General features: G+C 38.2%; 1 protein-coding gene across 1 annotated transcript in view; it reads left to right on the top strand.

Annotated features, from left to right (window-relative positions):
* The first annotated feature begins 11915 nt into the window (after positions 1 to 11915).
* ATP2C1 (ATPase secretory pathway Ca2+ transporting 1) overlaps positions 11916 to 24349 on the top strand; it is a 64451-nt gene continuing 52017 nt past the window's right edge. The window contains exon 1 of the mRNA XM_027793750.2: positions 11916 to 11935. The gene's annotated coding sequence lies outside the window, so the exon portion shown is untranslated. The remainder of the gene's footprint in view (positions 11936 to 24349) is intronic.

Raw genomic sequence — 24349 nt, forward strand, 5'->3', positions numbered from 1 at the left:
TTCCTGTCAACAAGTTTCAGTGCTGTTGGGAAAGGATTATTTCTATGTTACTTCCCGCCTCTGCTAGAACTGAACCATGTCCAGGCTCAGGATGAGAATGTACATATAGCAAATCATTTAGACAAATTGCTTGCCTCAGTAAAGCATCAACTTATATTAACAAAACTTTTAAACATTTAATATTGCATCTGGTCTGTAATTTGGTTCACTGTAATTTTTCTTTTAATAAAAAATCCATTTATTCATCTCTTCAATATGCCACAGTTCTGTTCAACCCTCTTTGTAACTGTGGTGCATTTTTTTCTTCCACTTAGAGACCTGGAGCACTTTTCCTGTCTGCTTACATTTGCACCTTACTGTGCCTACCCTCAGAACCTTGCTCCATTTCTCTCTAGCTGATTAATTGGTGTTTCATCCCTTTCCTTTTTCTAAAGAGTAAGTTGGGGTTTTTCCTCATAAGTCATCACATGTTGATTTGTTTGTATTTTTGCTAATTCTATTCGTATTTCCTTTTGCATCTATATCCTCCCCTTGTGTTTTGGATCAAAAGCATTATAAATAAATTAACAACTCTTTCCCTGTCTACCAGGATAACTGCTTATAAAAGTCTGGTTTCTAATACTATAGAGTTGATGAGGGACTTATGCCCTGAAGCACACTTCATATCCCAGCCTGTACCCTTTCTAATGAATGTTCCCATTATATGCTTACTTATCCAATCTTCTTTTGAATCTGAGTAATGTTTGGCCTCTGAGATGACAGATGCAGAAAAAAAATTTCCATGTTTTAATCACTTCCTATTTTATTCAAAAGAAAATCTATTAAAAAAAGAGAATTCTTTCCTGCATTTCAGATGTGCTGTGGCTTGGTTCTTCCGTTGTGTAGGGTAAAAGCAAATAAGACCTCAGCTCTTCTTTGCTGTACCTTGTTCTTCTGTACTGTCATTCATTTCCCTCTCTCTGTCTCCTGCCTGCTCTAAACAGTTTGCATCTTTTCAATCCTTCTTCATATAAAAGCTTTTGTATGACTATTCATGACCATGATCTGTCTCATGTCTTTGCACTTCTGCAGTTGTTTTTTGTCAGATGATCATACATCCAGCTATAGGTGCTCCCAGTTAGACACATCCTTGGTTTCTAAAAGAGAAAATAATACATCCTCATCTCATTCTCTTAGGCATACTTTTTTGGATCATCCATGCATAATGCACGCAATACCTTCTGCTTGATGTCTTTAAAGTAGCTGTATATCCTCTGCGCTAGAGATCTAGGCTATCTCAAACTGACAGGTAATTGAATCCTAAAATAATTTTTGGAGTGTGTACAAAGCAGAAAGAACAGATTGACATGCAGCTACTAGGAAGAGCATCCTTTGATATATAAAAATACAAAGTCTAAACCAGACATAATTTTCTAGAATCCATTTTCTGAATGTCTTTTTACTTCCAAATACCATTCTTCAAGTCAGCCATTTGACAATTTAGTACATGAAAGTCAGAGCCTATTGGCCAGGCTTTTATTCTACTATTGTGCTGATTATTCCTTTTAGCTGTATGTAGGTTTCCAACATGTTCTTCTTTTTATCTGATCAACAGAGAAATGAACTGGCCTGACAGGTGAACCTTTTATAAATGAAGTCTCTTACAAAGCAGGGTATGGGCTTTTTCAGTAGATTCTAAGCAGCTTGAACTATTAAATTGCACCTGGAGTTTCAGGTGCTCAGCATTTGGTCCTTACTCTCCACCAGCTTTCAAATTACATATATGCTTTCAATTAGATCCTTTATACCATGTTATTGGCAGGATTCACATCTTATACTCTAGGATAAGTCACATTTCACTTACAGTATCTCCTCTCCTGTCCTTGCTTGCTTACTTCATCAGCCTGAAGTCTGAGATCTTTGTGAAGACAAGAGGAAAAAAACCCCTAGAATTACCTAGCAGTACTCTTCTTAAACCATGGGCTAGGCCAGGTGGTTTAAAGTGAAAGGAAGGGGCCGCAAGGTGAGCCCTTATAAATTCAGTATTGCAACCCCCTTCTGTTTTTCTGTGGTGTGTAGTAGCCTTACCAAGAGACATGTTCCTAGAGGAACATTTGGAAGGTCTTCGGAAAAGAAGAATTACAGCCCATGAGAAGATGGGAAAAAAGGTTAGTTGGTTAGTTATTTTTGGTTCTGAGCTGTTGAATGGTAACTATGTTTAGAAAGAAAAAAGGTTTATATAGGTATAAAGCCACAAGGAAATACAGCACAGTATATTGAGCAGCAGGTTTGAGAAGCAAGGTTGAGTTGCTACAAGATACCACTTCTGCTTTAGTGAAGTGTCTCCTTAATTTCAAGGAGAAAGTTGTATGTCAAATCTGACAGAATGCATGTTGAGGTTTTTCTGTTATCTTTCCTAGTCTTATGTGAGAAATAATTTGAAAACCTAGTGCCAAGTGTTTAAGGGTGACTTGCTGGAATTTGACTCAGTTTGGAAAAGACTTCTCTTGTTTAGGTGTGAAGAGGAGGAAGGTAACTCAAAAACAAGCAGGACTTTTGGGTCTTACTATAACTTTTCTGAAAAGAGGCTTTAAAAATCTAATATTTTTTTTAATCTTATGGGGCTCCTAGCAAGAATGAATCTCTTATCCCTAAGAAGATGTGTAGATCTAATCCTTGATGTCCAGTATGCAATTTCTGTAAAGCCTGTACTTAAATAGGAGGGGTTTGTTAATAATCTGACCTTGTATGTCTCCAATTATGTCTCAAATAAGTGGGCCTATTAAAAACCAGGACTTAAGTGCTCTCCACCTGAGGCAAACCTCGAGTGAAAGTGCGTTTGCATAGGACTCTTCTGAATAAGAGGTGGAAAACATTCAGATGAGTCCTCTTCAGAGCTGGAAGATCTGTATGTCTGTGAAATGAAGGCTAATGAGAAAAGGCCCCCTTCATTGCAATACTACACACACCCCCTCAAGCATCTTCTGTTGGCTAGGACCTTACTGGGGTTTTGGATAGGCTGGCTGATTTCCTGTGCTTCAAGGCAAATCTGAGGATAGCTACTGCACAACAGCTCTATAGGATGATTAATTGTGTTAGGCAAACAAGACTGTGGTGATGTAACATGTTGGACCTTGGATGAGAGAGAGTTAGAGGCGAGAAGAAGCTCAGCTGGCTGCCAGGTTCACAAGCAGTGGACTTCAGCCTGGCCTCTCTAGCCCTGCTGCTCTGTCAAGCACCCTAAAACTAACCCACAGCCTACCAGCACAGTGAGGAAGATGCTTTCATGCTCTTTTGAGACATTTGTGAACAATTAGTTATCTTTTCTATTCTGGCAAAGTTAATAGTTCACAGTATATTATGTGTTCAGTAGGCAAATAAAACACAGTGGATTTCTGTTACCTAACTCTATCATGGCTTCTTGTCGCTATGTGCGGGAAGCTCCTTCAGGAAGAATTCAGTAGGAAAAAAGCCTTTCTCTGCTTCATAATCCTTTAATATGAATACAGAATTGCCTGGGCTACAATGTCAGAACAATTAACAATGAAACACCAGTGGCAAGGGAGCTATCAAATGGGATATCTCCCAATCAGTATTGAGTTTGGTATTAATTAATGAAAACCCTAATTAAGGTTTCTATTAAACAATCTGGAAGAAAAAACAAAGCATGCATTGATGAAATTTGCAGAGGCCAGGCTGTAGCTACAGAGTGATTGATCCAGAGATTTTGGAGTAAAAGGTATATTTTAAATACGGTGAGATTTTAATTTAGATAAACGTTAAACAGTGCACTAAGGGTAACACTTTATAAAATGGAAGGCTGCCGATTACAAGTCTGTAATGCAGAGAAGAACTTAGGAGAGCAAGTAACAAATGGGGCACAAATCCCAATACCATACAGCTTTAAAAAGACAAAAAGCTTTTTTGGCTGTAGAGAGAGTAAAAGGGAGGCCATTTGTAGGACAGCAGCCATAAGGATATCTATTCTGTGTTTCTAGTGTGGCAATGCAAGTGTAAAGCTTCAACAAGTCACCCTTGTGAAATAAACTCTTTAATTGTGACCTCAAGGTTGGATGGTAAAGGAATAAAGTTTCTGAACACGATGCAGAGGTGATAGATATGTGTACACAGCCTTGGAGAGGCACGTGAGCACAGTGTGCTCCACTGACAATCCATCTTTCAGCTAGGTGGCACCTGATCGGGCACCCTGCATATGATCCATTGATGCCAGCTCCTGATGCATTCCTGTACTTTGCAAAATGCAATGGGAAGGAGCTGCTTCAGTCATGGAAAATGTAGCAGGATATAAGAGCAGAACTTTCAGCCTTCATTTACTGTCTTACCAGCCTGTTCCTACCAGCCACAAAACTGAATTAACGGTATCTTCTGATTGGTGTGGAAGGCTGATGACCATGAATAACATAACCAAGGAAAGAAGTTTTGAGAGATGGGTGCTGCTTTTGAGCCTTCTTTTTAGAGCTGTGGTGTCTCTTTATAAAGTGACTTCATCTAGATTGAGGCCCTGGCAAAGCAGAGGTACCATTGCAGGCAGCTGCTTCTCATGACTTGGTACTTTTGGGAACTGAGATGTCTCTAGGAAGAAAAGGGGGAAGCAGACTGCTTCATGCATGTGTGGGAGAGGTAGAAAAAAAATCTCAAAATATTTCAGTGGCTAGGAGGAGTTATAGGCCAGTTATCTGGTCAAACAGTCCCAAGTAAGCTATTAGCCACATAACTTGTAGTTTATGTAGTTATTTGTGTGTTTGTGAGAATGCTTCTACACAAAAGTACTGTTTAATGTTTGAGAGTCATTATAAAGACTCAGGTAAATTCTTTCTTACAGTAAAACTAAATGTTATATTTTGGCACTGCACCAACAATGAAACTATACGCTTGGGAATCAGTTTACTGGTGACATTTTTTAAAATTGTATCTTCTTTCCTTAAAAAGCACTTATTTTTACACAGAATCAATGATACCAATTGCATATGCTTAGGACTTTTTTATAGTAATGGCTTGTAATTTCACAGAGTTGTACAATAGCTGAGGTTGGAAGGGACCCCTGGAAATCATCTAGTACAATACTATTGTTCAGTCAGAATAATACAGTCAGAAAGAGCAGACTGCTCAGAACGGATTGTAAAGTTTTTAATATCTCCAAGGTTGAAGACTCCACAACCTTTCTGAGCAGCAAGTTCCAGTTATTAATCACTATTACAGTGGCTTATTAAATAATTATTTTTAGATGGAGCTTCCTGTATTTCAGTTTGTGCCCATTGCTTCCTGTCCTTTCACAGGGCAGTGCTGACAAGTCTCGCTCTTTCTTCTCCATTTCAGCCCCTCAGGTATTTATGTACATTAAGAAGATCCCACTGAGCCTTTTCTTCTCCAGGCTGAACAGTCCCAGCTCTCTCTGTCTCTCCTCCTATGACTGATGCTCCAGTCCCTTAATCATTTTTGTGGCACTTTGCTGGACTTACTCCACTTATACCCATGTCTCTCTTGTACTGGGGAGCCCATAACTAGACGTGGAACTAAAAATATACTGTTTCATTAAAATCTTAGAAAATCTAAATCAGTGATTCATATTGAAGATCAGCGTTTGCATCATTCAAAATAAAAAAGGAACTGGATCAGGTTTTAACTAGAATTGAACTAATATATCCTGCCCACAAGAACAGGAAATTAAATGAGTTTAAAATCTTATACTAACAGCTATGTTGGAATTACTGTTACTTATCAAAGTAATGAGGTGGGGAGAGATGGAGGAAGAAGCAAATTCTTATTGTGACAATACACAAACCCAAAACACCATGCTTCCTTTAAGCATATCCTATATCCTTAAAGGATGCAAAAGGCATGGTTTCATTGGGATAGAGAATACTTGGCCTAAGAAACTTTGAAATGAAAGGTTTTGAAAGAGGGAGGTCTTTAGCTGAGACGTCAAGATGGTAGAAGATGACAAAACAGCTCACAATGAGCAAGAGTTATATCTTGCAACCTGTCTGTCCAGTTACTCACAGGGAGTAGTAGGACAAAGTCTGTATTTGTGTTCTATGTGTTTTGTGTGCATACATATATATAGGTATACACATATACCTGTATAGATGCGCATATATATATTATTTTTTATTCAATAAAAAGAGAATTATTGACATCTTTTACAACAGGATCTGGATGCTGTTTGTAGATTTTGACTGATAGTGATATACTTTATTGCTATCATTAAAGATTTTTATAATATGGGGCAGGGGCTGTTTAAATGCTGTATGGGAGCTGCTGAAATCACCTTGACTGATAGAACATGCATTAGTTAAACAAATAGGTTAATGCTATTCTTGTTGATACTGGATAGTTGCCATGCCAGAGCTGAGGGGTTTAGTCTGTGTTCTCTGCTGTTTTCTGAATACATAGTAGATCATTATTTTAGTATAAATTGGGTTTGTTCCTAGGTAAACCTGAAGTGTCTATATTTCTTTCATTGCCTTTTAAATATATTGTGGCATAAGAAGTCATGGGATTTCTTTAACAAAAACACAGGGCACAACAGGAAGAAACTGTTCCTTCAGGTGTCAAAATGCCTGTTAGGAAATTTTTGTCACATTATTTTAAACCAGAGAAAAGAGAATCTTTCACTAAAACTCTTAAACTAAAACATTCTGACAGCTGATGTAGCATGTTGAAAGCTTGTCTTTGCTTCCCTTGGCTTGTTACTATCTTTCTTAAAGGGGGGTGGAAGGGGGGAGAACATTAGTGATATGTACCACTGACTTACTCTTGTTATTGCACATTTTTCTAGTTAAGAAAGCCAGTTTAATACTTCATCTCTGTTGCAGTAAGGAGTTTAAGGGATATTAAAGAAAATGTAGACTTCTGATATTGGCTAAGGCCAAGTTATGTAGCAACCAGATGATGTCCTCCTACACTTTGATGGCTCCAGCCATCTGGATTACTGCATATGTCTCCCTTTGTGCTCAGTAAGTACCCCTATGCAGCATCTAAGAGGTGGGTGTACATGGGCTGCTGGAGCGCTGATGTTAGGCTAGCCTGAAACAAGCCTGCCAGTTAAGTGATCCATTCCTCTGGAAGAGCTTGGTCATGCACTTCAGAACTTTGTGAAGAAGCATCTTCAGCCTGGTGTGATTTTTCAGTGAATGGCATAAACCGTAACACTGATCTTAGGTAGAAGTTACAGGTTATACAAAACAAATATATCCTAGTATTTGTCCATTTTAAAAGAACCATTACAGTAAAGTGGAGCTCAATGCTTTCACCTACTTGAATCATCTATGTCTGTGGCTTGTCTTCAGTTTTACTATCCCTGTCTTTCTGCTTATGGCAATTCTGGCTTTGCAGAGTGTTTACAATTAAAATCTTCACGCTGTGATGTTTCACTGATCTTCATAACATTCCCCTGGCTTCACAGCAACAAGTGTATTTGGCAGTTCCCAGTGCTGACAACTCCAGTTTTCTTCCTCTGCTGTGCAGCTGGTCAGAGCCACACAAGTGCCAATAAATTTGATAAAGCACAGAAGCAGTGTTTCTGACTCGGCATGTATTTGTACCAAAATGAGGGCAGGAGAGGTATTATGCTGAGTGCTCAAAACTGGCTGGCATCTCTAGATGGGGAAAGTGAAGTAAAACTGGAAGATCACCTTGTAAGCAGGCCTGGTGTCCTCCAGAGAGATGGGCTGAAGTATAAGCAGCCAAATGGTCCTTTAGGAACATGAAATCGATTTGCTGAAGGCAGGTTTCCAAGCATGAATGTCAGGATGGTTGCCTGTGTCAACCCTCCAAACCTGAAGGGAAGGATATGTGTGAGAAGTGTGGGATGAGCTAACACTGAAAACAAACATGAAAATCTGTCTTGGATCCTTTCCTGGATCCATTGAAATATTTTTGCATAGCTGTGAGACCTAGAAGGGATGAGTGGGAGAAAAGTCCTGCAAAAGCTGTATTACTTCCCCACCATATGAATGACTTGCCACAAACTGTGCTGACAAGGTAAAGAAATTATTTCTTTTGCCTTCCACAGCTGTTGATGTGCAGGAGGCACATAATGTTGCTCTGGCTGGTTAGTCTGTGGCAGCTGTATTTAATAGCTTTGGGACAAATTCTGTAGTATTAGCCAAGGTCTAAATAATTTCCTATAGACTGAAATATACCTTAGCAAAGACTTTAAAGACTTTGAGTTAATCTCCAATGGCTGTGGAGTTGTGGTGCAGACTGAACTGCCTTGCTGTAATAAGAAGCCAGCTTCTCTCTGGGACTTTTCTGCTTAAAAGATTAACAACAAAGGGGAGGGTCTGGGGGGACCCAAGCCAAATTTCCATAACTCTAAACCTTAAGAATTTAGGATGATAACTGATGGAAGTGTGCTTTGCTGCTCTTCCATCCACTACAAAAGCTAGGCAAACACTAACTACTTCTCTGCTGATCAAAGGCACAAAGCAGAGAAGGGCTCACAGAAAGAGGAAATGTAATGACTTGAAAGGGAATGAGTTTGCAGGTAAGATTCGAGGCAAAACCTCCAACTGCAAGCTAAGCTTTATCTGAGCTTACATTGTTATGCCTTGTAACTGGTGCCTTGCAGTTCCAGTTTGGAAAGCGGAGAAAGAAAGAAAGCATTTATCTGGCTGAAATCCACATAACAGGATTGTGTGCGAAACAAAAGTGAAATCAGACAGTGCAGTCGGTGAAATACAGCTTGAGGAGGAGGGGGGAATATGCTAGAAACAGCAGTTTTCTAACCACTTTACTGCAGCTGAACAAGCTTTAAGAGGCATTAAGGTTTGTTCTTTGTGGCAAGAGGGGTAGGGAAAATCAGGACCTAGTTACTGTTGTTTGATTATTTTTTTTTTACAGCCGAATATTCTTACCAGGAGCAGGGCTGTTACAGCATGCTGTCAGGGAAATTATTTGCATTTTTGCACTGGTAGAACTGCCCCTCAGTTCTTCCAGCTCACACTGCCCTTGTGGCACTTTAACACTGGTCATTTGTTGTAGGCTGTGCACTTGATGTTTTGGTTTTCACCAGCTGTTCTGCAGAAAAGGATTGTGCAACAGTCAAGGACTACTGATCTTTGGGAAGAGGCAGAAAACATGCATTCAGATCTCAGACTCCAGACGGAGAAGACTCTTTAACTGTGCAGTAACAGAAATTGCTTAAATTATGGATAATCTGCTAGATAAGAGGTCTGTCTTCTATTTCATAAAGCTTCCTATCCATGCAATTTGGAGACTTGTATCGACAGTGAAAGACAAGAGGATTCAAGAAAAGGTAAAGCAAATTAAAACAGACAGACAAAAAAACCCAAACCCCAACCTTCAATTGCAGCCCTGTGGGTGATCTAGCAATATCGTAAAGGGAGAGGATCAGAAATGTAGCTGCACTGTTTTCTAAATGTCAGTATCTGGGATTAATGGCTGTGTTCAAGTTTTTATGAGAGCTCTGTGACTTTGAGAAAATTTGCCCTGAGAACAAAGGATTCTTGATTCTGAGGAAATTACTGGACACTTAAAGCAATTGAGGTCTGAGACGATGAAGCTTTATGTGGTCATTACCTGTCTGTTGCGGATCACAAGAATCCATATTTCACTACTGTTCTGAGCTGTTCTTAGTGTAATTCCAGTTCATCTTGCATCACTCATCTCCATCCTAGCTGGCTGAAGAAATTGTTAAACTTCCTTTTACTTTTGATAGTTTTGAATCTGCTTGTTACGCTAAAGATGGTATATCTGAGAAAATTAATTTCTAAATATGTATATAAAGTAAAGCAGACTTCCCCTCTCAGCTCTTTTGTTAGCCATAACTTTATGCTCTGCTGTTCTTAGTGCTATAAAGGCTTTGTCTCTACTAAGAGCTGTTAATTAGCCTGAGATCAGGTATAGGGACTGGTCAGTATTTGGGCCTTCTGCCATGTAAATCTACGTTAGATAAAAAGTTGAATTCTTGGCACTAAGGCTTGTAACTTGGTTTCTTAAATGTTTTGGTAGATCATGATTTCTTGACTTAAAGTGCAACATGGACATCCTTAGAACTGAATTGTTACCTGAAGCTGTTGCCGTCTCACAAGGAATTGGCAGCTATTTAGCATGGGAGGGAAGAGAAGGGGTGAGTGTGGAAGGGGGCCATCTCTGAGTTACTGTTCTTTCTCATCCAATATGTGCTTGATATTAAGCTATGTGATAAGCATTCAGAAGAAGCCTATAACCAGAGCTAAACTTCTGCATTCCTTTGAAATGGTTAAACTTCTTTGCTCTTTGTGCACTAAATGATGCTGAATAGCATACTTCTCTAAATGAGAGGTCAGCAGGCAAAGAAAGGCACATTCCTTTGACATGATATATTTTGGAGAAAAAAGTACCAGGGCTATAACTGGGGGGGTGGGGAGTGGGTGGAAATCTGCTTTTCCTGTTTTGGTCCAGTAATGTTCATTATTTTCATTCTCACTGCTAATGTTTTTACAATGGCTAACAGCTCAAGCACTACATGCTTAAAGAAACAACATGTTTGTTCTCTTTGGGTTTGTCCAATGTTGGCAGGGCTGATATCGACCAAATACTAAATTTTCTGCTTTGACTGTATAAACACTTACGGGGTGGGAAGCGCAGTTGAGCTCAGTGGCTTGCTCTACGTGGTATTGAGAATAAGCTTTTTATTTGAGGATTGCATTCTTCTATCTAGCAGGGTAAGTCTTTGGGATTGTTTGCTTAATACTGGCTCAATGCCTTTTAATAAATGTTATCGGTAGATGACTAACTGCTTTTTCTTTAGGGTTTTTTGCTGTTGTCTTCTCAATATTCACCCATTACTGATCTTGACAGGTATTAAATTAAAGCTCAAAAGAACTGATGGCTTCTGATAGGTTTTCATGTTCTGATAGGTTTTGTTGTCTGATGTGCATAGTGCTGCTTGTCCAGTCATGGAGGCAAAAATCACAAGCAAAGGATGCATGCAGAGCTAGTTGGCTAATAGCTTTTGAGTTGTTCAAGGCTTGTCCTGACAGCTGAACTTCAGAGGATGCATAGACAAACTTGTTCATTCATTGGTGGAACTGAATGGTTTAGAGAGCAACCTGTAACTTGATGCTAAATTTAATCATTCCATTTGTGTAACAATGTGAATATCTTTAGTGCAATATACCTCTGGCACTGTTTCTGGTTTCCAGACGAAAATGCAGCTCACTAAAGTGAGCATGCAAAACTGACATCAGACTGAGACTATTTCTGGCACTGTTGCTCCAAACTGCTGGAAGAAATGCATTTAATGAACACAAGCATTCACATGGTTATTAACATGTTAGTCCTAAGACAGAAAGCTTTACCAATATAAAGTGAATTGAATGTGATGCTAATACTCATTCTCTTTACATTGACTGATATTATGCACTGAATGTAATGAGGCTTGTTGAAGAACTGCTGTTCACTGTGACATTTCAGAAAAGATACACAGCCTAAAAGACCTGTCAAACATTTTAAATCAAATACAATGTTAAAGTAAGTCTAATGGTTTCAATTTCAGGTCAGCTTTGCATGCTCACTTTAATGAGTTGCATTTTACTCTGGAAACCAGAAAACTAAAAATCCTGTTTAACAGTTGCTTAGAAACTTCAAGAAACTGATCATCAGTAAGAATATTAGTCATCAAATATTTCAGTAAAAACTAAAGCTGTGGAATAAGTGCGTATCATTCAGAAACAACAGATTCTGGAAATTACCACAGTATCTTGTGATGTCCAAGAGATAAACAGATGATAAGGAGGACATGTGTATAGATAAGAACATCCAGACTTATACTAAGAAGGATAAACCTGCTTGCTTCAGGTACACAGTACAGTTTAGAAAGACTGTTTCCATACTGGCAGTGTATTATGTTTCCTTTCTTGGAAGACCTTCTGGAATCATTCGTTACTGAACATACCAGGTCCAGGAGCGCAGACTTCATGGAGTATCGGTATGATCCAATAATGGAATTATCTTTAAGATTTTCTCTCCTGTTTTTAACTCAATCTCAAATGTTTTAAAGCACAAAAATCTGAAAGCTGCTTGACAAGCTTTATAGAATGGTATGAAAATGTGTTTTATGGCTACATGGTAGAGTTTCTTGGAGAGTAAGTGACACTTTAACAGCATAGTTGAGTTTAGGAGGTAATTCTGGTTAAATGAGGCTTTTATCTAGACCTGTATAGCTATTCCTTATGGGAATATGCATTTTTTTTAAAAGAGTAATTCTTATCTAGTTCTAGACATTGATTTTTTTTCCATAAAATTACTATGACTAAGTTCTTAGAAGGTATGATACTTAATATTCATTCAGCCTGAGTAAGGAGATGAATGAGATAATGACAGTTTCACATCCTAGGACATTGACAGGTGAAGCAGAATTTTTTTCTTGGAACTTAAAAAATAAGCTCCAAATAAAAATGATAATAAAGGAATTTAGAAGATGATGAAAGGAAGACACCAGAGAGAAGGTGAAAATACAATGTATGTTTTGATATGGCTACTGCTTCTTTTTGGGGAGCTAGAAATCCAAAGCTGTGTGAATTTTAGCCTTGGAAGTGGCTGGAAGCAACCCTGAAATAGCAGCTGAGTAGCCCTGGAAATGAGGTTTTCCTCAGTGACTATGCAATGGGCTTGTGGTTTTAATGACCTGACCAACTAATCCCACTCAACCCCATTTCTGAGTATATAAATCAGAAAACTTTGTTTGCTTCTGCTGATAAAGCCATAGCATAGCTGTAAACATGACAGTTATTTTCTTGCCAAACCCAAAAGGCCTATTATTTCAAGGTGTTTGAGGCATCTCTGCTTAGATAAAATATGATAGAAAGCATGTATATGGCTTTTTTAATGGTGTATATGCTGGCAGGGTTCCCTCCTTTCCTTGAAGTAATTTTTCAATTAATTTGGCAAAACAAGAAATATATTTTGCCTTTGCTATTTTGGGTATACCTAAACTAGCATTTGAGGAAATGACTTTTCAAGAGTATTTTAAGGTTACCTCTTTCCAAAGCATGGCCATAAAACTTAGACTTCCTGTTGAAAATGCCAGTTGGACCCAGATAGAAACTTCTCCTTAAGGAAACCAGAGGATGCTTTTTTTCCTTTACAGTTGGCTTCCAAAGGTCACGTGAGCAATGTTAAAGAAAATGGAGGAAACATTGTTTGTGCTGAGAAACCACCAGCTTTCCTTCTGAATCCTAGCAGTAAACAGAAATTTCTGGCAGTTTGTCCAGACAATACTGCTTTAGAATTATTTTTGAGCTACACACCAGTCTCCATATGAATGCTAAAATAATTTCTCTAGCTAACAGTTCATGTGTAAGAGTGGCACTGTCAATGAGCATAACATACGTAAGCATTAACAGGGAGGGTTCAATCCCTTATGGAAACCACCAAATGAGCTCTGGAAGTCCAGAACTGAGGCAGCACAGAATGATTTGTACATTGTGCTTGGCACTGAGAGTATGTATGTCTTTACAATTAACACAGCTGCTTTGGCAGGACCCTTTTCAGCCTCTTTTCTGAAGGAAGTGAGCTGTATCTCTCCCTTTCCCCCAGCAACTGGGATTCATGGATAGAAGAGTCTTAAAGATGTGGAACACCCACACACTTAATGAAAGTAAGACTGGTAAGAGGGGAGACATCCTATCAAAATACCCTTTAAGAGTAGCATTTTATTAAGAGATCATGCTGGGGAGAGCAATTGTGAGTACTTCATATACTGGAAAACCTCCAGTCGCTGTTGGCACCTCTTGGGTATTAAAACAAACAAAAAACCCAACAAGCACAACCCTCCCAAAAAACACCCCCAAACCCTACCCTAGAGAACATACTTGAAAAAATCCTTGACTTAAATATCTGGTAGTGGTTGATTCCCTGCAGTCAATTAACAAGTCAATCAACCAGGGGACACCAGACTGCTGGAAACCAGGCAGGATATTCCCCTAAATGTCATGGGAGAGCTATTCCCTGCCATGAAAACCTATTTGTCTTTCTCAGGTTCACTATTTGCAATTCAATCACTGCTTTCTAAATTTGCTTAGAGGTGGATAATAGCATCTATGCTGAGTTGCATCGAGTTGTCCTTCCTTGAAATCACTGTCCCAATTGTGACTGGGCAAGATGTGTAAGTTGTTCTGAGGTCTGAGTAGGAATAGAGTACAGTTCCTCTTGTGAGGGTGTTCTTGTAACAGAACTTATCAGATGCTTGCTTGTGTAATGCACTGTTCTTTTGCCTTACCTTTTGTTATCCTCAAAAATGGCAACTCTGCTCAGTTTAACAGTCCAAGTCTTATCTTGAAGTAACTGAGGAAGACAGTGCTCACAAAGGATAGGTCTTTAATCAAAGAGAAAAAAGCTTGCAGGCTGCATGCAAATAGGAAATAAGGTATGCCTTTCAATAAGTATTTAATGTTTGGAATAATTTATCTGTTGTCAGTCTATACTCTGAAATTTTGGCTAGAGGCACTTATAAAAGACTTTATATAGATGAAATGGAGGTTGTAGTCTTTGTGCACAGTTTACAGATGTTCTCTTACATACACAGTCAGCTTTGATTACAGAAATAATTCCTCACAGCTTTAAAATCTACATTTGTTGAGTAAAAACGGCACTGTTGAACTTCATCTGTAACTGTAGTCATTGTATGCCAAATGACATTAGTGCAACTGAATCAAACATATGTTTGATACACCGTTCCTGAAATTACAGGACTACAGGCATTTTAAAGGACATTTTTGTGTCCTCAAGTGACAATCTAAGACTTTTGCAAGAATTAAATCTTGCAGGTGGGAAAGATTTTTGGACACCTAGTCAGCCTGGAGATGAGATACTGAGGATGAAGCTGAAGGGTCTAAACAGGACACATTATCCAGTAAAAGATTCAGCAGCTTTTGCTGCAATAGCTGGCACTTGATGTCTGCTTGGAGATGAACAGTACCTCCCATTGTGCACAGGTTAACCTCTAGCTAGAAGTGATGATGTCTCTTAGTATGTATAGAAGAGATCTATTATTGCCAGTGTTGTAACTGTGATAATGTTTGTCTTATGGCTGTGGTAGTCCAAGTGTTACTATTGGGTTAAAAAAAAGAGGGAGGCACGTGTAGTCTGGCTTTGTTCTGCTTTTTTAAATATTTCTGCATCTAAAGATGCATTTGGAGTAGCTGCCTCAAGTTTCCAGCATAAGGACTCTATGAAATATGCCAGTATTACAAATGACAGTATTTCTCTGCTAGGACAACTAAGAAATCTATATAGCTATTAATGAAAACTAATGGCTTTAGACACGTTAAGTTTGTTTAATAAAAGTGGTATACTCTTTGCTATGTAAAAACTATGCATATGTTAAATTTGAGATTATACATTAAAAGTGGTGCTTGCTTTGAATGACTAAGGTGCTATGATTTTTGTGGTTGAACAGAGGTTTGACTTGTTTCTCTAAAGAAACACTTCCCTAGTTTCTGGTCTTTATTGTTCTGAAGTGTAAAAAGCGCTAACGATTGCTTTGTGCCCCTGGGGTGGTATGTCCTGAGTCTGAAATACTTCGTGAGCCTCTGGGGCTGATGGTTATTATATTGTTTAATATTTCATGCTTAACACCATCATGTCAAAATTATTCTTGTGTCCTAACAGGTCCTTGCAATTCACAAATTCATTTTAGTGTCATTATAAGAGAACAGCAGCACTATGCTAAACAAGGATTCTAATCTTAAGGCATTGAGCTTCTACCTTTTTGACAAAAGTGAAGAGGAGCTGTGGTCCCTTAGCGTCTTGAACTTCTCTAGCTGCTTATGGACTGTGGCAGCAATTGACTAATGGTTTATACTATTAAAATTCTTATCTTAAGAATTTGAAAACTTAATAATCTAAATGGTCAATGATTTTGTGGCATCTGAAGTTTATGAGACTGTCTGAAGAATTCTTACATTGTTGACATTTAAAATAGAATTGTATTAAATTTCCTGAAATACTTTTTTCATTTAGGCACTTTTAGTGACACTCGCGTTATCTCAACCAGATATGGTCAGGTCCTTCACTTAGACCAGTATCATGACTGAATGGCTGCTGACAACAGCTACTGCTTGGGCAGGGGGCAACGGAGTGGGCTGGGTGCCACTTCTGAGATCTAGTAAAATGAAAAACCTTAACAGAATAGGCTGTGAAGTAGAAAGCTTCAAGACTAAAGAGAGACTAACTTCAACTTTTACAGCATTATTTGAATAACTGGTAGAGCAGTGTACGAGTATGTCAAGGATTGAAGGCCAAGAGAAAAGGTTTCAAAACTAAGATATATTCCATTACTGTAGCTTTATTTGTGTACAAATTAAACAAATTTTTAATTAAAAAAAATCTTTGTCCTATCCCACTGTTTCCTCCCTTTTTAAACTGAATAAGTCTGCCAGATACAGATGCATTGGATTTAATTTATGGGACCTTCATGTTAGCATTTCTAATGCCACAGAAAGACAAGAAACACCAAAATGTAGGTAGCATTTAAAGTTCTGAGACAGTCAAACAAAACAGATGCTTGTGATTCCTGTTTTCTTAATTGCATTTCTTCAGCTGCACTCTGTCAAACTAGCTTATCACACCATCAGATGCACTGAACATGTGCTACAATTAAGAGGTATTGGGCTCATGTACACTCAGTAACACATGTATGTATTCACATTTCTCCCCAGGAAATCGGACAGAAATATAGCAGCCTTATTTTCTTACCAGATTTTAAAATGAATTAGAGCAGAAAATGCTCAAGAAGCATTAAGAAAGGCTAGCTGAAAATGCTTCTTAAATGCTAGGAATTCCAGGACTGTTAATCGCAACAATTACAAAAATGATTTAGCCTTTAAAATTCTGATTTCTTGTCAGAGACATTTCATTTGGCCTTTCTATCCAAGTTTTGAGGTTCATTCCTTCAAGATTTTGCTGTGCAAATAAAAGGACTAGAAACTTCTTTCAGCATAGGCAAACACCTTTGATATACTTGCACAGTTTCACAAACCAGTATGTAACATCAAAGAATATGATATTAAAGCACAGGAACTGCAAATGCCATTAACACAGCAGTATGATAGGAATCAGGCTTTTGATTGTAGCCTTTCTCTGGTGTTAATGCCATGCCTCTTTCTTTATGGTATTTGCTTTGCATCCACAGGGAGTTTGTTATGAGCTACAACAGTCCAAACCGAGTCCACAGGACAAAGGGAGGAACCAGAATTATTGATAGCAATTTATTAATAGCAGTTGCCTTTCATAGTAGCGTGTGATATTTTCAAAGAGGGTTAACATCAAAAAAATATAGTAGCAACAATCCTATATACGGGACTCAAAAATGCTGGGATTGCTGTTAGAAACTTTGAAATCTAAAGTAGCTGCTCCTTCAATTACAGGGCTGCAAGAAGCACTGTGTTTGGGCAGGGCTGATTTTACATGGAAGCCACAGCTATTTTAAAAGGTTGAGTGGAATTGCTGTCACAATGGTGAGGCTGGCTCAAAATTATGTAAACATAACAAAAACAAGTCCTGCCTAAAGATAAGTGGAAGCTTGTATACCTGCAGTAAACCTGGAATGCATTAGAAAATATTTGCTAAAAAGTTCCTGTTGGGATCAGCAGTCATTGTGTGCAGGGCTGCAGAAATGTATTAAGTCACTTTTTCTTTTCTTCAAAATGGATGCACTTCTTTAAGTGGCCTAGGACTTGAGAAAAAAACGAGGGTTTTCCTTTTGCCACAAACAGGACAAGAAAATGCTATTTTTGTCAAAATCTTTAATCTAAAAATGGACTGTATTTTTTTTTCTCACTGATTTCCAGTTTCTCTGTAATGGTTTTGCATTCCTTATGCTTTGACCCTAGAAGCAGTAACTTGATTAGACTCCGTAGGATGTAATAGCTTAATTGTCGCAAAGCGTAATTTCTTCAAATCTAGTGCTCTATTCAGATATTCCAGTGAGACTATGTCTTAGGATGTAACAGACTTTATCAACAGGAAAGCATGAAACACTAAGGTTACCTTATTTAAAATCCTTTGTAATCTGCCCAAGGAAGTGAAAAACAGCATCAGACTGTACGCACATATTGAAGATGTGAGGCTGTAAACAACCAAAGATCCACTTTTCAAAACAGGGAAAACAACTTGGAGTAAAAATTATGGGAGATATGAAAGATAAATTCTTAAAAGCACCTGGTTTACTGGAATCTGCATCTACTGAAGAAAATTCTCTAGGAATCCTGTTCTGTAACTTCAAGTAGCAAAATCCAGGTTTTGGTTCCCAATGCATACACATGTAAGTAACTTCTAGTTAATCCATGTTGCTCCTACAATGTCAGAGGCTTCCAATGATAGTTTTATTTTTTCCCCAGATAGATGATTTTTCACATTTCAATGATAAGGAATCAGAAGCTTTTACAGCTTTATCTTCTCAGTTCAGCGTATTAAATAAACCACAGATATGTGGCTGGATAGATATATGATTATATATAACCTAGTGATAGATATAAACATATAGAATTATGATTAAGTAAATAATAGATATGATGTAAGAAATTTAAGATATATTTGATGTGATATGGTAAATAGGATCTCATAACCATAACATCTTAGTGCATCTTATAATATGATAACATTATAATTGTCTGGCCTTAAATATATTATATGAAATATGCAAGATATGATAGAAATCATGCCTCTGTTTATATCTAAACAGATTCTAGGCTGTTTTCAAATAGTGTATAGGATCTTCAGGGTTATAATTTAATTTAGGCTGAACTTCAAATAGGAAGCAAGCTTTTCACTGATCCATCACTACCAGTTTCTGTAGTCTATAAATAGTATTGTATCCTCAGAACTCCTCAATAGATCTGGATTACGTTGGAGGCCCTTAAAGATGGAATGGGAATGCCTAATATTTTTACTGAATGAAACGTCTTTTTTTTTTTTTTTTTTTTTTTCCTTCTGAGTAGACAGTTGGCATGCTGAATTTGTACAGAATGTCCCCAGTAAGCAGATGGTGGGGAGGAGGGCATATGGTACAAGTTTCAACTCTTTAAATTAAATCCCCCTCTGGTTCTTGCTGGCTTGTTGCAGATGCACAGAACGCAGCTGAGGTTAGTTACTGATTTTGTGGAAGGGAGAGAGAGGGGCACCTCGGGGCCCTTTTAACTCTCCCATTGTGATAGGCTGGTGGAATATACCCTTCCAGTTCATATGATATTACTGTAAGGTCTGTCCCTCCCATATCCACTCCTGCCCAATCCATCTGGGGCTGTATGCAAACTTGGGTCATGCATGGGCTTGAGTATGTGATCTGTTATGTTAAGAGTTAGGCTGAAGATGGTGATGTTGCTGGAAAATGTTCTAGCACCTATTTCCAAGGCACACAGGCGCCTTTTTGTGCTGCTGTGAAATTGATTTTGTTTTTTTTAATTCCCTTGTGCTGAAGTCTGATATTCAGCAGCAGTTGTACTTGCTCCCATCTCCATTTTGACCCAGCACAAGCTTGTGTAGCTGGGTAGGGAACCAGGTCTGAACAATCTTGTTAAGTTTGGGTATTTTTACTAAGTGTACTTTTAATTTCTAAGTGTTGCATAACCTGTGGTTTTACGCCTCCCCTTGCAGCCTTATTGTTGGGGTTGATTAAAAATGCATCTGAATACAGATTTGGTCTTTCAATTAACCACCTGGTTTACGTTAATGTTAGGGGTCTTTCATGCTAGAGCACATAGTTGCAACAGAATCACGCTGTGTTGATGGCTTTTATCAGTAGCCTCTACCAGCTTTAAAAAAATTACCTCAGAACACTTCTGTTTTTAAGACACAGGGGAGCAAAAAAACCCTCTGAATACTTGACTTTCATTTACATACACATAGTAGTAATTCTGTAAAGAAAAATAAGTGGAATGTGAACTCTTCTGTAAAACAAAAGTTTGTAATGAATTTCTCCCAACCTGAAAAGCTACCACATGCTTTCACTTGATAAAATGCTTGGCTCTGAATCTGAATAAAATTACACAGCCCAACACATTATGCATAAGTATTTTATCAAACAAATTATCTTAGTCTTGCCAGGAGCTGAAATCCTATAAGCATGTAAACGTCTGTTTACTCACTGCAAATTCCTTACTATTACCTTCACCCCATTTTACCCCCACCAATAGTCTTGAAAAAGAATTTCCAAGTGCCAAAGACTTGGTTGGCAAAATTACTTGTCTGTAATATAAGCAGCATTCCTGAAATTCTTGGCACATTAGCCTTGAATCAATTCAAAGTACTTTACTACCACTGGGGTTTTTAACTGTTTATAGTTTCATTGTTCAAACATCTTTATTCTCCACCACAGACATCTTACTATAATGTAACTGAAATCTTTCAAAAGTAAATGGACTGTTCTTCTACCCCATTCAACGAATTGCAGTAATCCTTTGGCAATATGTAAATGTTTGTTAGGTAACAGTTTTCCACCTTCTGCTATACTCAGGCCATAGCATGACTAGATGCAGCTGATGGTGCAGAGGAGTGATGCCTTTGTCCTGTAGCAGACATCGTAACAGGGCATGTTGCCTGTCCCAGCTAAGACCTCCAATAGTAAGTTGCTTCACAGCATATTCCAATTATAGAGCATAATTTCCTTGGACGTGTGTCTTGGCTGCCTTTTACAGGCAGCAGGAAACTAGCTCTTACTTCACAAAATGAGTAGGATTGTCTCTGGAGGTATGAAGCCTCAGTAGATAGGATAGAGGCCCTTCTGAGAGCTTCCACTTGAGTAATGAAGCTTTTACTGGAGGAGTCAGCTTTGAAAACAATCACTGAGGGTAAAACAGAAACTGCTGAAGAACTCTGTATGCCCTAAATGAAAGGAGGGAAAAACTCTATGGAAAATATGCAATTAATATTTTCAACTGTTTCAAAACAGTGTGGCTGAAGGAAAAGAATGGCAGGTAAATATGGAATATGTGGTATGGAAGGTTATCGAGAGAAGTATAGAAGATGAAATACAGGTTTGAGACAACAGTTGAGCACTATGGTCAGAAAATTAGTTCATTTAGTCTTTCCTTGAAGGACAGATTAAACCAGATTTCCTTGAATGCTCTGAGAGCATATGTTCATTACAGTTCAAACTGATTTAAGGTTGGAGCTCCCTTAGTCCTGCCACTGCCCCAGCTACCTTCCTGTACCAGTTCTCGGAGTTCATCAGTAATGCCTTCTTTTTTGAGGCAGGCTTTCTTCTTGGCCCCCAAGCTGGGTTGTAAGAGATGAGAGTGTCAGTACCAGAACATGGGAAGCACAGAACTGAGCATCAGCAAAAACAGAATCACAAAAGCCTGACTTCACGTTGACTTAAACTGTTGGGGTGTTGCACCCCCTCTCTGAATGTAGAATGTTGGTAGGGATGCTTATATAGGGATGGGATGAAAGGGTTAAATTTAATACTGTTTTAAAAATTAGTGAAATGTAATTTAAGATTGTCATAAACCCAAGTTCCTTACTTAGCATAATTGCAGTGTCAAGACAGGGATGAGCCAAGGTAATTTGGAAATGTAGCTGTGTTTCTCACTACTTAACATGCTCAGATTTATAAAATGAAATGGGTACTTGTTTCGTCTGGGGAAAAATCGTATCATCTTTTTTTTTCTTTTAAACTTAGTGATTTCATATACACACACACACACACATATATATATATATATATATATATATATATAAACATTCAAACTTCAGGTGGAATTGGCATGGATTTTCCTCTGGAGAATTCCATTCAGAGACGAGGTGATTGCTTCTATCAGCTCTCAGTTGAACAGCATGGGTGGAAAGGATATGGGGAGGAAATATGCAACGTGGGCTTTGCAAATGGCACATGCCATTTAAAATGTGTAAATGAGAAGCTCCAGTATCATCTTTCCCCTGTCTTGACTCCAGTCATACAAGTACTCTGCAGCAGACTGTAAAAGCACTGCTGAGTTTTTGACACCAAGATGAAAGACAACAAATAATGAAATTAAATCAAATCAAAGTCCATCTTACCAGAAAGTGATTATTTTTTTTCTTCCAGGAAAGCCAATTTGTGATTAGTGTATTGAGGGCAGTTTGAATTATACTTAAAGCAAAATAAGCAAATAGTTGAGAAGCTTGTTTTGACAGAAAAATCTCATATTAACCTTTTCTGTTCCAAACTGAAGTGCTGTAGAAAGCTTTGTCCATATTAAAACACTATTGATATTATGAATCAGTAAAATGTTTCTCTTACTATAATGTATGAATAAACTTCTCATGAGATTAACAAAATTTGTAGCAGATTTCATTAGCATTACTCAACACTGATGGAATTTTAACAAATGCATTTTTAGAAGAATCCTTTAAAAGGATCTGGAAGCTCACTTCAGAGCAACAAGTATTTCAAGTCCTATTACAGTCTGAAAAGTGACCTAAACAGAATTCCGTATAATATGTCTTCAATCTGTGAGCCATGCAGTTACAGGTATCTTTGTTATGTTTAAAATACATTTTACTACTTCTGGTAGTGCTATAGCACAAGGGAGTAGTTGATATGAAGTTGAATTGATTGTGATCCTGAAGACTAAATCAAACTTGAAGGTAAGCTTGCAGATAAACATACTGCAGGTTAAGGCCCTCTGTTTAATGTTATTAGACTGAATTCTCCCTTCTTTCCTTCCAACTGATCAATGGTACTATGTGGAATGTCACATATTTATCACCTTTAATTTTTTTCCAAGCCTTCCAGAGGCCCTTAATTCTTCTGAAGAAGTAGAAAGACAACTAAAAGCAACCATTTGAGTTGCCTTTAGATTCATACAGAAGCTAACTGTGCTTTTTTACAGCTGGCTATTAAAAAAACCTAACCAACCAAACCCTTCCATCAAATCACTAGTTTTCAGCCCTGAAGGCTTAAGGGAGCAGAGAAAGTACTGAAAGCTGCAGTACCTACTCATGCTTCCCATACCTGTTCCAATGTCTTGGCTGTGCCAGAACAACCACTTCTGGTTTAGTCTGTATTAACTGATTTGCTGGGTTATTCCAAACATGAATCAGTTACCATATAAACTTAGGTGCCGGTCAGTTTGAGGTTGTAGTTCTGAGATACTCTAGTGGCTCCATGCTGCTGATAGCCACTGGCAGAAGGCAAAGTCTGACCTGGATGTCAACAGGAGGTAGAGATAGGAGAATTCTGTTGGGAAAAGGAGGGGGGGGGGTGGTGAGGTGGCAGGATGACAGGAACTCTTTGTTAATGCAGGATGCCAAGGTGGTGCTGTGTAGCATCCAAACTTGACAACACACCAAGAGAAGGAGAATGACTGGGGCCTGCTTAAGCTGGTATTGAACGATCATGAAACTCTGCTCTCTGAAATGCCATCCCATTATCAGCAGGTTCACTTGTTTTTAGGAGGTATTCTCAGGTCCCTGAACTAGAAAGGCAAAACTGGTGATCCAAGTCTGTTTGGTCTTTTTTTTTTTTTTTTTTTTCCCCTCCCTTCCCAAAACCTATCAGTATTGCATATCCCTTCAAGAACTATTTTTTAAAAAAAGAGATTCTAACTGTGAAGTTTAGGGATTGTTTGGACTTTTATATTTGAATGTATATATGTTCTTCTAGTTTGCATATGTGTTTTCACTGGAATGATTCTGTTGTGGCTAGACATATTTGTTCATTGGATATTTGGAGAAGCATTTTATTGCAAGATTTTTTTACAAGATTAGAAAATGTAAAAAATATTATTGTAATTTGTGAGTGCAACTGGCTACAACTGGTTACTGTAAACAAAGCCTTTTTTTTTAAAGTTCAGAATTTAACTCCACAATCATATTCTAATAATGTTGCTTTGGTTTGCCAAATAATGCCTTTCCCACACACTTCTATGAGGTTTCCTGAAGATATTAAGGTTGTCCTAATATTCCTGCATATCAAGCTCACATTAAGGTCAGGATTTTTTAAGAACCAGTATTTAGCAGCAGGTGGAGATAAAATATTTCAAGCATTGTTTATTAAACAGCCACAGTTTGTAGGTATAGAGTATGGCAGAAACAGTAATACCATTTTCAAGGATGGATATAGGTCCTGGTATAATGCAGAAGAGGCACCTCCCAGCTGCCTGACAGCATCACAGGCAGGTATGACTGGCAGATATATGCTAATGCGAAAGAGATTAAGCCTCAGAGATGAATCTTTTTTAGTTTTAACTATACAGTAGGGCTTGCTTTTGGCTTCCTTCTTCTCTTTAAGGGCATGTGAACACAGGATTTTTCTTAGTAGGCAGGCTATCACAGATATTTAGATCTCAAAGGCTCCAGTTGTGAACAAGCTCAATGATATTTGAGAACTCCCAATTTTCTCCCCAGAACTTTTCACAAC

The sequence above is a fragment of the Falco peregrinus genome, chromosome 5 (assembly GCF_023634155.1).
Source record: "Falco peregrinus isolate bFalPer1 chromosome 5, bFalPer1.pri, whole genome shotgun sequence".
In the NCBI taxonomy this organism is placed as follows: domain Eukaryota; kingdom Metazoa; phylum Chordata; class Aves; order Falconiformes; family Falconidae; genus Falco; species Falco peregrinus.